Genomic DNA, 17,875 nt, shown 5'->3' with positions numbered 1-17,875 from the left:
TTTACTAGTTCCTCTTAGTAGAGTGGGGACACATCAATATTTCAACAGATTATATTAACATGCTGCGAATCATGAAAAAGAAATATCAGGATTTGGGGCATCTATGCATTAATTTATTGATAACTTATTTTTTAGTGGTGTGTATTAATGGGAAAGAGAAAATACCAAAGGACAGAGATCATTAGACTTGCATGATGAAGTATTCTCAAAAAGTTTTTCTTCACTGGGATACTGGACAGTGTAAGAAGGATCATGAGTAATTTTCAAATGGAATCAAATGAAAGAGGATTATATGAGTCAATGTGTTTCATATCCAGGTACTGTATGAGGAAAATGACCCCTTCCTTTTGATTCCTTTTGCTTTGCTTGAATTCTTTGTCCTATCATCCTGAGAAATCCACTTCTTCTCTGTTTTTCTTTCTCGCTTAGGTCCTCTGTGTTTCTTTTGGTTCTGAGGTTAGCTTTTCACTCTCTTAATCCTCTCAAAGCAGTTTGCAGTTGTTTTTTCCTCACATCAAGAACCGCCAGACATCTTGTTTTCTGGGTGCAGGCAGTCTGTGTGAAGCAGTTAGAGAACTCAACTCTGCTGCTTTTGGCCTGGCTGTGAGCAGACATTGGACTCGGTCTGTATGTCTTGTATAGGATAGCAGTATTACCCGCAGGGTTGGTATTTTATGAGGTTCCTCAATAAAAGGCTATTAAGTAGTTTTGCAGAAAGATATTGAAGATAAGTGGGAAGATTTGGGGTTTTGGTTATACAAATTACAAAAATTTGAGACAAACCCCTCAACAGTTCTGTCTCTTTATATTATGTGTGTGTTTCTTAATTAACACTTCTTTTATACATTTTGGTATTTGTGTATTTGTTGTTTGGTTTTGGTGGGATTTTTTTTCTTTGAAGTGCTTGTCAGTAGGAATTTCTCTCAGGAGGTTAAATAAGTGTGGTGGTTTAGCCCCTGCCGGGGTCTGAGACCACGCGGCCGCTGCCCCTCCCCCACAAAGGGAGTGAAATACAAAGCCCCAAGACTGAAATAAGGAAAGGTTTAATACAACAGTGCAATAGCAACACAACCAACAACAACAATAACAATAACAGTAATAGTGATAGCAATGAACAGAGCAAAAGAGCTACCAAATACAGCAGTGGAAAGCATGAAGTACAAAACCACGAGTGCACCACGCTCCCGCGCCAGGAAAAAATGTGACCTGCCAGGATGTGACGTCTGCATGGTATCTGAATAACCCGGCTAGAGCTCCCCCCCCCACTGCTGGGGAAACTTAACCCTATCCTGGTTAAACCAGGACATAATCCACCCCTTTATTCTATACCATGTGCGTCACATCCAGCTGCCACTTAGCAATGAGCATTGACAAAGAAAAATTAACAAAAGCACAGTATAACTCACGGTGTGTTTTCACCCACGATCAAGTCCCCTTGTGGCACGCATCGGACCTCTCCATCCTTCTGCATCACCCACCAGGTGCACCCAGGTCCTTGAGCAAAAACAATCCCGTGGATGGGTTTGCCTTTGCCCGGCGCAGGACTAACCCAGACCATTTTTCCCAGCAGGTCCCTCATGCGCACCACAGGGACTCTATCCCCGTCCACAACACGTGGAAGTTTTGACTGAGCCGGGCCAGCTCGACTGGCAGATCCTCTTGTGTTGACTAACCAAGTGGCCTTTGTCAGATGTGTGTCCCAGTGTTTGAAGGTTCCACCCCCCATTGCTCTCAATGTAGTTTTTAACAGTCCATTGTAGCGCTCGATCTTCCCGGAGGCTGGTGCGTGGTAGGGGATGTGGTAGATCCACTCAATGCCGTGTTCTTCTGCCCAGGCATCTATGAAGTTATTTCGGAAGTGAGTCCCGTTGTCCGACTCAATCCTCTCTGGGGTGCCGTGTCGCCACAGGACTCGGTCTTCAAGGCCCAGAATGCTATTTCGGGCGGTGGCGTGGGACACTGGATAAGTTTCGAGCCATCCAGTGGTTGCTTCCACCATTGTGAGCACGTGGCGCTTGCCTCGGCGGGTCTGTGGCAGTGTGATGTAGTCGATCTGCCAGGCCTCTCCATACTTATATTTCATCCATCGATCTTCATTCCGCTGGGGCTTCACCCATTTGGCTTGTTTGATTGCAGCACATATCTCACATCCGTGGATGATCTCTGCGATGGTGTCAATGGTGAGGTCCACCCCTCGATCTCGAGCCCACCTATATGTTGCATCTCTGCCTTGGTGGCCCGAGGTCTCATGGGCCCACCGGGCTATGAACAGTTCACCTTTACGCTGCCAGTCCAAGTCCACCTGAGCCACCTCAATCTTAGCAGCTTGGTCCGCCTGCTGGTTATGCTGATGTTCATCAGTGGCTCGACTCTTGGGTATATGGGCGTCCACATGGCGCACCTTCACAACGAGGTTCTCCACCCGGGCTGCAATGTCCTGCCATACTTCAGCGGCCCAGATGGGTTTGCCCTTGCGTTGCCAGTTGTTCTGTTTCCATTGCTGCAACCACATCCACAGGGCACTTGCCATCACCCACGAGTCAGTGTAGATATAGAGCCTCGGCCACTTTTCTCGCTCAGCAATCTCCAAAGCCAATTGGATGGCTTTCACCTCTGCGAACTGGCTCGATTCACCTTGTCCCTCAACAGCTTCAGTGGTTTCTCGTGTGGGATTCCACACTGCAGCCTTCCATCGTCGGTGTTTTCCCACAATGCGGCAAGACCCATCAGTGAACAGGGCATATTGTTTTTCTTCCTCTGGCAGCTCGTTATATGGTGGGGCCTCCTCAGCACGTTTCACCTCTTGTTCTGGTGACATCCCAGCATCTTTGCTCTCTGGCCAGTTCATGATCATTTCCACTAATCCTGGGGGGTCGCGGTTCCCTATTCGAGCCCGTTGTGTTATCAACGCAACCCATTTACTCCACGTGGCATCTGTTGCATGATGTGTGGAGGGAGCCTTTCCTTTGAATATCCATCCCAGCACCGGCAGTCGAGGTGCCAGGAGGAGCTGTGTCTCAGTGCCGACCACTTCTGAGGCAGCTCGAATTCCTTCATACGCTGCCAGTATCTCCTTCTCAGTCAGGGTATAGTTAGCTTCAGAGCCTTTGTATCCCCGGCTCCAAAAGCCTAGAGGTCGGCCTCGGGATTCCCCATCTGCTCTCTGCCAAAGGCTCCAGGAAGGGCCATTCTCCCCGGCTGCAGTGTAGAGCACGTTCTTAATCTCCTGCCCTGTCCGGACTGGCCCGAGAGCCACTGCCTGGGTAATCTCCTGCTTAATTTGTTCAAAGGTTTGTTGTTGCTCTGGGCCCCATTTAAAATCGTTCTTCTTGCGGGTTACGTGGTAGAGAGGGCTCACAATCAGGCTGTAGTTTGGGATGTGCATCCTCCAGAACCCCACAGCGCCCAGGAAAGACTGAGTCTCCTTTTTGGTGGTTGGTGGGGCCATGGCTGTTATCTTGTTTATCACCTCCATTGGGATGTGGCGACGCCCATCTTGCCATTTTATTCCTAGGAACTGAATCTCCCTTCCAGGCCCCTTAACCTTCTGTCGCTTGATGGCAAAACCAGCCTTCAGAAGGATTTCAATTACCTTCTTTCCTTTCTCAAAGACTTCCTCAGCTGTGTCCCCCCATACAATGATATCATCAATGAACTGCAGGTGTTCCGGAGCCCCACCTTTCTCCAGTGCAGTATGGACCAGTCTATGGCAAATGGTGGAGCTGTGTTTCCACCCCTGGGGCAATCGATTCCAGGTGTACTGGATACCCCTCCAAGTGAACGCAAACTGCGGCCTGCACTCTGGTGATATTGGAATGGAGAAAAACGCGTTAGCGATGTCAATCGTGGCGTACCACTTGGCTGCCTTCGACTCCAGCTCATACTGGAGCTCTAGCATGTCTGGCACTGCAGCACTCATCGCTGGTGTAACTTCATTCAGGCCGCAGTAGTCCACGGTCAGTCTCCATTCACCATTAGGTTTTCTCACTGGCCATATAGGGCTGTTGAAAGGTGAGTGAGTCTTGCTGATCACCTCCTGGCTTTCTAGTCGACGGATCAGCTGATGGATGGGGACTAGAGAATCTCGGTTAGTACGGTACTGTTGCCGGTGCACCGTCTTGGTAGCAATTGGCACTCGCTGCTCTTCGACCTTAAGCGACCCCACCACCGAGGGGTCCTCTGAGAGGCCGGGTAAAGTGGACAATTGCTCAACCTCCTCCAGGGCAGCTATACCAAAGGCCCACCGGTACCCTTTTGGGTCTTTAAAGTACCCTCTCCTGAGGTAATCTATACCTAGGATGCACGGGGCATCTGGGCCAGTCACAATGGGGTGCTTATGCCAGTCCTTCCCAGTTAAGCTTACTTCAGCTTCTAATAGGGTCAGCTGTTGGGACCCCCCTGTCACTCCGGAGATGCAGATGGATTCAACCCCACTGTGGCTTGATGGCATCAAGGTGCACTGTGCGCCAGTGTCTACCAAGGCCTTATATTCTTGTGGTTCTGATGTGCCAGCCCATCAGATCCACACCTTCCAGTAAATCCGATTATCCCTTTCCTCCACCTGGCTGGAGGCAGGGCCCCTCTAATCCTGCTCACCATCACTCACTTGATCTAAGAGTGACTCCTGCAGGAATGATTTCCTGGTCCCCTCAAGAGGGTCAAGCATACTGTTGGCCATTCTATTCTGTCTGGGGGGTTTCTGACTAGACACTGGAGCTGCATCTCTCTTGGAAGACTCCCCTTTCATGGTGGTCTTCCCTTTCAGTTGCTGTACTCGTGCAGCTAGGGCGGAAGTGGGCTGTCCATGCCACCTTCTCATGTTCTCCCCATTGTCGCGGAGGAAGAACCACAGGGTGCCCCGTGGTGTGTACCTTCTACCGCCCTTCTCTTGGGTGGGGAAACGCCTGCTCCTAATGGCTGAGACATCGGCCTGTGCAGGTGAAACATAGGACATGTCCTGTTCCATTTTTTGGAGCCTCTGAGACAGTTCCTCTACGGCTGAAACCAAAGCATGTTGGGAGGAAGGGAGACTTCCCTCATAGTGCCGGAGCTGCATAGTCACTTCATCCACTGTCTGATTGTCTCACCACCAGGATGCTGCTGCTAATGCTTTGGAATGTCCCTCTGGTCCACTTTGCAGGAACTTCCGCCACATCAGCTGTGTACAAGGGACCTGATCTGGATCCAATGGTGACTGCTCATCATTCAGATCACCATAGATCATATCAAACACAGCCATTTCCCTGAGGTTTTGGATGCCTTTCTCCATGTCGGTCCATTTGCCTAACCGACATAGAGAATCATCCTTGTAGGGGTACCTCTCCCTCACAGCGAGCAGGAGTCGCTTCCAAAGGCTGAGGGTTTGAGCCTGTTTCCCTATTGCCTTGTCAATACCAACCTGCTTGGCTAAATGTCCCACCTGCTTGGCCTCTCTCCCCACCAATTCCAAACCAGCAGCTCCAGTATCCCAGCACCGGAGCAACCAGGTGCAAATTTGCTTGCCTGCAATGCGGCTGTAATCCTTCCGCATATCTCGCAACTCACTGAGGGATAGAGATCGGATGATTACCTCCGGCTCTTCCTCCTGCTCTCGTGATGGGCCTGGTTCATTATCACCCTGTACATTGCGAGGGGATTTTTTGGTATATTTGGTTTTCCGTATCGGGGCAACTGATACTGGTACTGCTTGTCCCTCCGGCTCAGCTGCTGTGCTGGTGGAGGTGACCGGTACTGGCGCTGCCTGTCCCCCTGGCCCAGCTGCTGTACCAGCAGGCTCACTTTCAGACCCTGCAGCTCTTTCGCCCCCTTGGGGGCAGTGAACAGTGTTAAAGATGACACGGTAAGCATGGGCAAGCCCCCAGCACATCGCAAGGATTTGTGTCTCCCAGGATTTGTCAGATTGGCAGCACACCTTTTCCAAACACTCCACCAGTTTATCAGGACTCTGCACTTGTTCGGCAGTGAGATCCCAAAGCATTGGGGGTGACCACTGACTCAGGCACTTGCCCATCTTCTCCCACACACCTTGCCATTTATAACTATCTGCCCCCGGGGCAGGTTTCCGGGTGGTGCTATTGTTGGAGAAGCACCGCATGGCCCAAAACAGGATCAGGCAGATATTTAGAAAGCATTGTGCCGCGAACACAGTGGCCAGGAGGCTCCAGGGATAGCTAAAACTCTCAAAAACCGAGAGAATCTCCTCCCCTGGCTCACCCATAGAGGGGGTGAGACCCCAAACAAAAGACCAGGCAGCAAACAGGTAGCGGTGCACCCCCACAAGCAGCGAAATGAGCCCATTATAAGCAGACAGTAACCAGTAGAGCAAAATACAGCCCTTGCCACATTTTCCACCGACAATAAATGCCACTACTAGGAGCACAGAGTGGATATGAGGATTAATCCAGCCCCACCACGCAAGCAAATTGCCCAGCATTGCAAACATTTCTTATCAAATAATACAAGTAAAACAGAAAAATTGCACCTAACAGATTGCTCTAACACACTTCTCCTTTTGTCCTTATTTCAGTCTTCTCCAGCCCCACGTTGGGCGCCAAAGTTGTGGTGGTTTAGCCCCTGCCGGGGTCTGAGACCACGCGGCCGCTGCCCCTCCCCCACAAAGGGAGTGAAATACAAAGCCCCAAGACTGAAATAAGGAAAGGTTTAATACAACAGGGCAATAGCAACACAACAAACAACAACAATAACAATAACAGTGATAGCAATGAACAGAGCAAAAGAGCTACCAAATACAGCAGTGGAAAGCACGATGTACAAAACCACGAGTGCACCATGCTCCTGCGCCAGGAAAATGTGACCTGCCAGGATGTGACGTCCGCATGGTATCTGAATAACCCGGCTAGAGCTCCCCGTCCACTGCTGGGGAAACTTAACCCTATCCTGGTTAAACCAGGACAATAAGAAACTTGAGTTTTGTTTCCATGCACAGTTAACATCATCCTTCTGCTGTACGGCACTAAGTGATTACTGTTCTCCAGGATGGTTTCCTTTTAGTATATATTAACTGCTTTTGCTATAATGAAGCAAAACCTCTGAAAAGGAAGAAGCAGCTTCTCACAACAGGAAATATTTTGCTTTTCACTCTATCTCATCACTAGCATGAACTATTTTAAATTTTGAACCAAAATTTGCAAAGAAGAGATCAGAAAGGCAGAGAATAAATTGATACTTTTTCTTTCCATTTTGTTCCTCAGGTATAAGCTAGAGTGACATATTTTGAATGTCTCTACACTGAAAGAGGAAAGTGCTTACTCTTTGCTATTCTCTAAAATATTTCCTATCTACAATGCCTTTCCAAACTATCAACCCTCTCAGTATCTCTTTTTTTGGCTTGTAATGCACAACTTTGCATGGTGTCATCCCATCAGCATTCTGTTTTGTTTCACCTCCTTTATAGCTTTTTCATGTGATCCAGTCCATTTTGTGCCTCCCTTCATCCTAAACTGGAAAATTGGGGACTGAAGAGTGAATGACAGAGGCGGACCACGCTTATTCCTGCAGCATTAGGAGGACTGACAGGAAGCTGAAGTCTGCATTGTCTCAGATCTGTCTCAGGCAACTGTTAGGTAGGCAAAGGTGGAGAATGTAGACACTAAGGCATTCAGAAATCTCTTGGTTCCCTTCGGGGGCAGTTGGAGATGTAGAGCTGGACTTCCTTATGGGAGTCAAGTGAGGAATGGTTTGGTTACTACAGAACAACTTGGAAGGAAGAAAACTGTCACATGTTGTGGGTTTTAAAATCCTGTGTGCTCCTGACCAAAATGGGACTGTTACCAGACTGTCTGATGTATGATAACTTCTGAAACTAGCAGAATGTTAGCATGTCTTAATTTATTTTACAGCTGCTTTTTTTTTTTTTTCAGCTGAGAAGTAATACTAAATTTAGCCATTGTTGCTCTTTATTAAGAAAATGAAATGAAAAGTCTCAGCTGCTTTTAACTGCTCACTGCATCTCTAAAACAGCTAATTTTCTGACTCCATCTGACTCTGTATGTAATCAGTTGCGCTTAATCTGCTGTGTATGAGAAGAGTTTAATGAAGTTTATCTTGGCAGGAAGAAAGTCTGTTAATATGGATATTCTGAGTTCGGGCATTGTGCATCTGTGTCCTTATACATTTCCTCAGAAATCCGAGAACAAACAATTGTGTAAGGCTACTGTTTCCCAGGGAGTGCGTTTTCCTTCCATACTGAGCCTGTCCATGTTTTCTGACAGCTGGGTGCTCCATTGGATTAAATTTTAAGAGGCTGCTTTTCATTATTAAGCTTAGAGAATCGGGGACACTGATGATAGCTTAATCAGTGTTATAATTAAACAAACACAAATAGCCTGGTCTTGAGGTTCCTGAAAATAATTATGTGGAGCTATTTCAGGTTTAGATGCACTAATTGAGTTTGGGATGACTTGACCATTTGTTGGTTTTACCAACACTTTAAGAAAAGTGACTTTTTTTGGTGTGCTTTTTGGGTTTTTTGCCTGCTGAGGCTGTGCCTCAAGTCATGTGCAGAGTTCACTGACATATTCAGCAGTATTAGGAGCTTCAGGTAGAGTTGTCAAGTAATTTAAAACTCCAATTCCCTGTCTCCATGGGGCACATCACTGGGAAATCAGTCACGTGCTTCCTACCATTTCTTTGCTCCCAGACTACTTCAAACAGGTCTTTAATTGCCCTTTGTGCTGGTTGCCTGTCTGCAGGTGGCGTAGGTATCCAAGGGTTGCATGAAGTAGATGAAAAAATGCCATTCTGTCTGTCCTGTTATAAAATATGGATTCTTCTTTTTCCCTTATTCAGTCTAACTGAAATGAGGGCTGAGGGAACTGGGGTTGTTTAGTCTGGAGAAGAGGAGGCTGAGGGGAGACCTCATCGCCCTCTACAACTCCCTGAAAGGAGGGTGCAGAGAGCGGGGATGAGTCTCTTGACCCAAGGAACAAGCACCAGGACAAGAGGGAATGGCCTCAAGCTGTGCCAGGGCAGGGTTAGACTGGCTCTTAGGGAGTATTTCTTTGCAGAAGGGGTTGTTGGGCGTTGGAATGGGCTGCCCAGGGCAGGGGGGAGTCCCCATCCCTGGAGGGGTTGAAGAGTCGGGTTGACCCAGCGCTGAGGGATCTGGTGGAGTTGGGAATGGTCAGTGTGAGGTTAATGGTTGGACTGGAGGATCTTCAAGGACTTTTCCAACCTAGACAGTTCTGTGATTCTGAGGACTCTTGAGGCAAAAGAGCGTGCAGGCAGAACAGCAGAAAGTATTGGTGTCTGGCAGTAAGGCTTAGTGATCTCCAAACTGCTACAACTAGAGATGCAGCATCAATACTATCAAAGTACTGTTCTTGACTGTATTGCTTTTGTTTCTCATCTGTCCATTTCACTTTCTCTGACCAGTAAAGCCAATAACTTGCTCTCCTGTTTTAATTGATGCTTGAAGATTATGCCAGAGTTTACACTGGGCATTGGGTTTGGCTTAATTTCTGAAATCTCTTTCAGTCTGTAGACTGAAGACAGGAAAAGGAGTGAAGTAACTAAAGATATGGGAAAGGTCAAGAAGTGTTCTTGAGGGGAAAAAGAAAAGAAAGTGCAGAAGTGAGAAGGGTGTGGTCAGGAAGAGACATACTGAATGAAGAAATGAGAAGAGGACATTCTGGGCAGTAGGGGAAAAAAAAAGTGAAGTGTGAAACAGCAGTGGACAGAATAGAAAAGGAGGAGGCAATATGGCTAGAAGTAGCAGAAAAAGAAGCGGTAAAAGGCATAGTAAAGAAACAAAATGAGAGAAAATGAGGTGCAGAGGAAAAAAGATACTTGAAAGAAGGCATGCATTGAATTCAATGTGAAGGCAGCAAGCCAGTTTAGGAATGGAATTAAGGGGGAGTAAAATTGGTGAAGGATACCACCCCCTCTTTGAATTGTGTGCTTCCCACAAGACAATTTTCTTTAAACATTTCAGAAGGATGATCCCCTTTGCCTCCTTTGTCTTCCTGTGGCATCTTCAGGTCAGCCTCAGTTTGTCTTCCATGCTCTAATTCCTCACTTCGGTTGTTTACAGTCCCTCTCAGGCTCTAGAAGAACCGCAGCTGTTGCCAGCAATTGAAGAGAGTTAGTGGTTGCTTTGTGTGAGCATTACAGCTTTAGAGTTTTCTCCTTCTACCTTGCAAGAATTAAACCACTTTTGATTAGGCTAGAATTGAGCTGCTGTTGACTACTTTTATAACTCCCAAGGCAGTCATTACTTGCTGTTGGAGAAATATGTCTTTATGATAACAATCGCCAGCAGTGATTTTTATCTTTGGCTTTTGTAAAAGTAAGCATACTAAAACTGGGCTGTCTAAAATCCTGCTTTATGTCCCTTTTTTTCTTTGCACTTTCACCCCCTTCTTGGTATTTGTCAAGAGACATGCTTCTTTGAGGCAGTAACTGACAGCACAGGTGACAGAAATGTGTTTTGCCAGTCCCTCTGAAAGTGTGTATTTGTTGTGAAGACCTCATTCATATTCTTGTCACTGGTGTAATGTTCAAATACTGTGAAATGCCTCTGAGTGAGACCTGACCTCTTGGCCTGATGCTGATACTATGCTCTGTACAGTGCCTCTAAGTATTGTTTGCCTCTGCAAGGTTTAATGATGAGCAGAAGATGAAGTAGCTACGCATACACCTGTGTTTTATGTAATTAACACCTGCTCTCATATGTGTTTGTTTATTTTTTACTCCAGAGACAGGAGTCAATGAAACCACATATGTGATTAATAGAAGAATCGTTATTGTGTGTGATATATTTGTTTCTGAATTCAATGTCTCAAGACCAAAAAATAAAGAAAAATTAAGTTATTGCAAAAAGTAAACAAGACCAAAAGATCTGAAGAATTTTGGATTTAACTTCTGGACATAAATTAGGTCTTTTCTTGCCATGGGAAAGGTAAGACCTTTATTCCAGTGTCTTCTGTAAACTTTTTGCAAGACTTTGTGCCCTTTGTGTGACACAGCTGGTGACGACTCTTACTAAAGGCAGTTGATAGACTGACCACTAGTGTGATAGATAATAAAAGTTCTCTTAGTTTTTAACAGAGACTGTTATTTATTGTCCATATTGTTACCATTATTAATGGTGTTATTGAGATGATGACTTCCAGACTGTGTCCTGTTAAAAAGTCTGCACAGAGGTACTATTTTTGGTCATTAAACAGAGGGAACAGCAGTTTAAACTACTTCTTGCACATCTCTGTCAAAAGCACTGAGGCCTTCCATGTAACTTCCCAAGTATGATTTTTACTTTGAGGTACAAAATGCAATTTACACACAATTTAAACCGTTATGTTTATGTTGGGTATTTAGCCAAATTGTAATAGTTTGATAAATGATTTCTAATCATTTTCCTGATGAAACAAATGGGGTTATTTGTTTAGTTTGTAACGGATACATCTTGACATTCTCTGGTGGGTAAGGCAGAGCTTTTCTCCAGTTCTGGTCATTAGAGACCCTGGGGCACATTTCCAAAAACATCTTAGCAAGTGTTAGAACAGGCAGCACCTTTTTTTGTTGTACACGCTGTTTTAATCTTCAAGCCATTTCTGCAGCAACAATTGTTTTTTCAGTATGAAAACATTCCTTCTCATCAGTGATTCTTCTGATGATCTGTAAGCTCAAAACTATTCCCTGCATAGTTCTGTAAACTCCATACTTAATAATTTTTTGCAAAGGATAGTGCATGAAAGGATTGGAATCCTCAGGGTCCAGAGCATGCTGGGCTATGCGTTCTGTTGTGGTTTGACGATAGATTCACATCTCAGAAACCTGTATTAGCAAGCGTTTTTTATTTGTTTGCTGAGCATTGCAACACTGATGCAATATGAGATACTGAGGCTCTCCACATGCCCTGAAGGAACACTCACATTTTTCTGAGTGGAGAGAACTTTGGTGGTGTTTCAACTTGTGGTGTTATTGTGCATGAAAAACATCTGCTATATGAAGCAGAACCAACCTTTCACTTCTGTTTGAAATAATTTCAGCATGTAAAATGGCCTGCTGAACTGAAACCTAATCAGACTGCTCAGTCCCTTGTCATAGATCAGAACCACAAGTTTAATCAGAAGTTTAGATAGTTCAGGGTCTAAGCTGAAGAAAATCATCCATATTATGTTGAGGATAGGTGGTTATCGATATGAGAAGACTTGCCATACCATTAAAATGATCAGCAACAGTTGCACTGTCACTGGAAAATGTTCAGAGTTAATTTCAAACTGAAATCCCAGAGCTTTCATCTGAACACCTGCTGTTTAGAATTGGAATATGAAACATTAACTGTGATTGCTTCCCCTCCCCCATCCCACCTCAAAAGGCACCCAAAACTGAGCAGCTGTTGCTCCTTAAATTAGGATTATGTTTAACATTAGTTTAAAAACAGTAATACTAGGGACATGCCTATACTGCATATGGAATTCCTAGGGTTCACTCTTTATAACAAGGTGAAATTACAGTCTGCTGATAGATGAATGAGTAAATAGAAGTAATTTCTTGTGAAACACATTCTGTGAGAAATGAGAACACTGGCTGTTTTGCAGTAAAGTTGAGCAAAGTTACAGCTCACTGTGAGGGACAGGAGAAGAGGCAAGAAATGTTGCTTTTGTTCCAAATGAAAAGGCTAGTTTTATGTAGACTTCCATCTTCAAAGCACCACATACGTTCAATGAGTATGACTAGATAAATTTATGTAGTATACGTATAGCTGGTATACATGCTAGATATTGGAGAATAATGTGGGCTTCAGAAAGAAGTGCTCTTGATTTAGGAAATGTAAAGAACAGTGTGAACAGGGCTCTGGTTTTGCTGTGGCATATGAGATCCTTCCTTTTTTAACTCTTTGATGGGATTTGGGCATGTGTAGAAGGCTTTGAAGAGGAGGGTGATAAAGTGTGATTTTTACTTTTTTTTGTACAAGAAACTGAGATGGTGTTCATTTAGTTGCCCAAGGTATTTCGTACTTTAGATTATTTTCCCATATTTTCAGTTTGTAAAATACAGATGAGTAAGATGGCAGTTTTATGAAGTCCTTAGCAATAAATGGGCATAAAATGTTATGATGTAATCTTTTGTATTGATGTTAGATACTTTTCTGTTTCTGTTAAACTTTCTTGATAACATTGGCTACTTCACTGCACAATTGTGATAGTGAAAAGACACACAGTCTGTATTCTGGTTTCTTTTATACCTTTGTATATCTGGCCTTATTTACTGTGATGAAAGCTAAGACTTTATCAAGTTAGTCTTTGAGGAAATGAGAAAAGAATTAGCCCTGGATCTTTCTGGCTTTTGTTATAGTCCAGGTTTTTTTCCATCAGATTCAGGTCACTGGGTCATTGGGTGAGGAAAAAAGGGAAAGAAGGAGGATCTTTATTTTCTACCTTTATACACAATGGTTAAAGCACTTCTATATTATTTTTTTTTTTTAGGTCAAATAATTTTTCTTTTTCCTATCATCTGTAAATGGCACTAGTTGCATACAGGTGTTTAGGAAGCCTCACAGCAATTTAATGAGACATATAGAAAATTACCTTTAAAACAGAGATGCAGAAATTAGAACAAGATTCTGTAGGATTCCACTGATTTGGAGTACTTCTCACTTTCGAGTTCCTAATGAAAGAATACTTCTGAGCAGATTTTCTGAGGAGCTGATTGTGCACTGGATTTGTGAACTTTCTACTAGTCCTAGATTTCTGCTCTCACAAACAGTTCATGTAGTCAGAGCTTGACATAGGATGTTTGAATGGTGTGCTGAAGAGAATTACTGTGAAATTAGCTGTCCCCTGTGAATTGTATCCTTTTTCATACCATCAGAAATATGGTGGTAAGAACACAGATGGTATTGTTGCCTGAAATCTGAGGTGTTGTAAAACCCCTCAGCCTTGGAAGAGTTGAGCAGTTAGACACAGGACAGCATCAATGTCAGCCAGCACAGTGAGCAGATAACTATCCTGTGCCATTTTCTCTGTGTGTTTCCTGTAATAGGGTATGGCTTATTGCATTTTATTTTGACTATTTTATCTGACTGTTCCCAATATCCATGTGGATATTGTGATTTATGGTTGATATTTCCAGCCTCGTTTACTGTGAGTAGAATACCCTTGTTGAGAAATGAACGTACAACAATAATTACAACAATAATCTGGGTACTCCCAGATAACTACAATTTTTACATTGCATGTGCAGGGAAAAGCAATCTCCTGGATTGTTGGATCATTTAATCTCTGAACATGTTGAATTCTGTTAAAAAAAGGTACTGGTTGGGTCATTTATATTTCAAACTGTTTGTCCTACTGCACTTTATTTCCACCAATATATCATCTTTTCAAAATGCATCTGTTTGTAGAAGGTCTTTGTCATAGACTGTATTTCACACATAAGAAGTGATTGAAGATTGTTTTTTGAAGTCCCATTCCTGTTTTCCTTAACATGGTACAACACACATATTGTACATGACAGATCCACCTCATCTGACTTCTGTTTATTAATACGTTCCTATAGTGAGAAATAATTTCTATCTCTCCTTTCTCAGTTCTGGATGAAGCTTGTTTCTACCTTAGTTAATGTTTTAAAAATAATATTCTACAGGATAATGCCCATTGTCACATAAGAAGATGAAATGGGAAATAGCTTAGTGTCTGTATTAATTTTGTTTTATTTCACTATCGGTGCTTCTCAGTTTCTTTAATACAGTGGAATTTGTGGGGCAGCTTACTAAGATAAATTGGGATTAATTTACTGTAGATTTTAACATGCCATTCATCTATAAGCTGTCCTTTTATTTCAAGATTTCCCTATATTTGCAATGGCTTAATCTTTCTTTATCCAGATTAAGGCTATGGTCTGCTTGCATTATGGCATCCTGGCAATACAAAGATACCATATATTAGTCAAATAAACACATTCGTATCTACTGTTATCATCAGCTTTGATTTAGAATTGGTTTGCTGTAGTGTGTAAAAACTGAAAATACCACTTAAAAGTGACTTGTGTGCAATTCCAAAATTCCATGGATGGTGGTTTTGTATTTATTACTGAGAATAGGCATTTGGATATTGTCAATAGCAGAAGGAGGAAGACTACAAGTATTGTAATAAAAACTTTTTGGCAGTTGACTGGTTAAAAGTTTTCATATAGATAGGCTGATTTATCCCGGATAACAATCAGATAGGCAGTGTTCTGTTAGATATGAATATTATTCATATGTTTTTTTTCCCCGTAGAACAGCTGATGATATTTTAAAGACAGCCACACCGTGATTGCCTACGGCCCTTCCAAATGAGGCTTTCTGTGTTGTACCAGCAAAGTAATGCTATCTATTGTACAGAAAACAAACAGAAGAATAAAGAAACAAGACCAGCCTGGGATGTTTGCTCTCCATTTGCTTTTGCAAATGTTTGTGTTGATTCTATGGAAAGAAGTATGGCCTGAAGCTAAAGGAGGAAGAAAGTTCTCACTGGATGTTAAGAAATCACTCCCAAAAGGAAGAGCAATTAGTAAAATAAACAAGATGGTCACAGAGGCATCATTACTGCAAGTAAACCATAGCTTTCCACATAAAGATTGACAAGGTGCCACACAAAGAATACAGGCTGGACTCTACTAGCTAGGGTGTGCTGTGCCTGTAATTTTACCACACAGATTAATTGTTTTCAGTGAAGTTGCTCTAGATAGTTGCAAAATGACAGGACCGCATTCTGAAATCACACCAGTCTGTCAAATTCAGTTACTTTCTCAGATTATTCAGTGAATCTTCTCTCCTATAATGTGCCTTATGCCGTTACAGTTTAACTAATTGTAAAATTAAATCTCCATACAAAGTGAGTAATTTCAGGTCAGGAATGGACTGTTGCTCTGGTTTTAGTGTACCACTGTCCTTGAACAGTGCACTCTAGCAAGTTCCTAAGCATGTAAGAAATGCCATGAAAATTAATGTAATAACTGTTATCTTTGAAGTTTAAATTATTCTGCTGAATCAGGACAATGCAGACAAAGAAAAGAATCTTTGGAATAGGAGGTACATTTTCTTTTCTGGGCATTATATTATAGGCATACTAATATATGCATGTAATAGGTACCTTGGATCGTTTCTTATTAGGAAACAGAGAGAGAAGGGTAGAATTTCTTGTAGTAGTAGTAGCGTGAATGTTTGCTATAGAAACAGAAATGGCTGGAATAGGTAATGGTCTTTTTGCAAGTAGAAGGTAAATATAACTTGTGCCAGCATTGCCAAGTTGTTTGTTGCATGTGTTTCTACATAACGTCTGGTATTCTGATTTTAGAATTCTAAAAAATAAGGTTTCTAAAATACTAGAATCTGATTTTAGAATTCTAAAATCAGATTCTAGTATTTTAGAAACATTATCAAATATATTACATGTTCTCATTGTTTTTAATACTTAAAGTACTATGGTGTAATAATTACATTATCATGTCTCAAGGATTCTGTTACTCTAGATATGTTCAGTCTTTTTGGAAAACACCAGAAAATTTTGCAGTGTATGATCAGAGGTTGAAACAGTTTCATTCAAAACGTTTCCTTTCATATTCAGCGAGGTAGTTGCCTTAAACTGTTAAAATGTTTTGGTTTAGTGAGTGCAGGGTCTGAGCTTCAGAAAAGACACTACCAAAATAGCATTCAAACTTTATTAGAAAACTACAGGTACTAGCTTCAGTGGGGAACCCTGCTACAGTCTGCCTTGCCTCCATAGGACTCAGTAGGAGAGGATGCAAGAAACATTCATCTTGTTGATACATGTGGAAGGAGATCTAACAAATGTCTCAAAGTTGAGTCACTCAAAATATTCAGTCAAAGGTAGCTGAAGGTGTGTTATCAGCATAAACTTTGTCACTAGAATTATGAGGTATGGGACATGGCTGATGGGACAAGATCTCTGCAAAGCCAGGTTTGCTGTCCTTGCAGCTGATGGAGTGTTGAGGAAGGGGAGCATAGAGAGCAGGGACTACAGAAATTGCTTCTATAGTAGCTCCAACTCCATATATGCTAACTTTTATCAAGTAGCAATGGGAAATCTGTCTCTTTAGGGCTTGTGTACAAATGTATTAGGCAGAGTTGTCAACGAGCGTGTGCTGTGCCCGGAACCATGATGTTGTAAGTAGTTGCTTATTCTGTCTACACCAAAGTTCAGGCCTGAACTTAACACCCAAATTTCCTTTGGTCAGCTTTTGCTGAAATGTGAGATATATAAACTCGTTTTGTGTGAACTTAAGTCAGTCCTTAAAATGCTGACCACTGTTTAGTAAGATTCCATATTTTGGGGCAGTGGAGATTTCCTTGGGACAGAAATATGATAAAAAATGAGAAATAGGAAAGGAAGAACAGTGGTAAAGTGGCAGAGAAGTAGAAACAGAGTTTTATTTTTGTTTACAGTGGTGAATAACATGTCCTTGTATGAAGAACTTTTTTTTTTTTTTTTTGAGACTAGAACTTGAAATCTTAGGACAACCACTGAAATAATGAAAGCACCATTTTGAAAGGACATTCTGAAAATAAGTAGTATCCTTTGCATTCCTTCAATACCTTGAAAACCAGTCAATTTCTGCTTATATTCCTGTTAACTAACAAGCAATTTATTTTTTGATACATTGAAAACATCCTTGTGCTTTAACCCCAGTGAAAAAACACCTTAATAACTGTATTATGACTCTCTGTTGTTTGAGTATGAAAGATCATTTACGGAATTCAATTAAAGAGAAAGAACCAACAACTCCTGTAAACTCATTACAATAAAGATGGAATCATTAGGGACATGATCAGATATCATAATGTGGATCTAGGAGACAGGTTGACAAGCTTTCAAGTTTTCAGTACAAGTAGAAATGTCATCAAGAAAGT

General features: G+C 42.6%; 1 protein-coding gene across 8 annotated transcripts in view; it reads left to right on the top strand.

Moving 5' to 3' along the window:
* Window positions 1–17,875, top strand: part of MAPK10 (mitogen-activated protein kinase 10) — a 189,550-nt gene that overhangs the window by 30,553 nt on the left and 141,122 nt on the right. The window contains exon 1 of one of the 8 annotated variants that reach the window (XM_074867545.1): window positions 7,476–7,583. The exons of the other annotated variants lie outside the window; for them this stretch is intronic. The gene's annotated coding sequence lies outside the window, so the exon portion shown is untranslated. Of the gene's footprint in view, window positions 1–7,475; window positions 7,584–17,875 lie in introns of those variants that run through there. 8 annotated transcript variants of the gene reach the window in all.

The sequence above is a fragment of the Strix uralensis genome, chromosome 4 (genome assembly GCF_047716275.1).
Source record: "Strix uralensis isolate ZFMK-TIS-50842 chromosome 4, bStrUra1, whole genome shotgun sequence".
Lineage (NCBI taxonomy): Eukaryota > Metazoa > Chordata > Aves > Strigiformes > Strigidae > Strix > Strix uralensis.
This window is presented reverse-complemented; position numbering and strand designations above follow the sequence as displayed.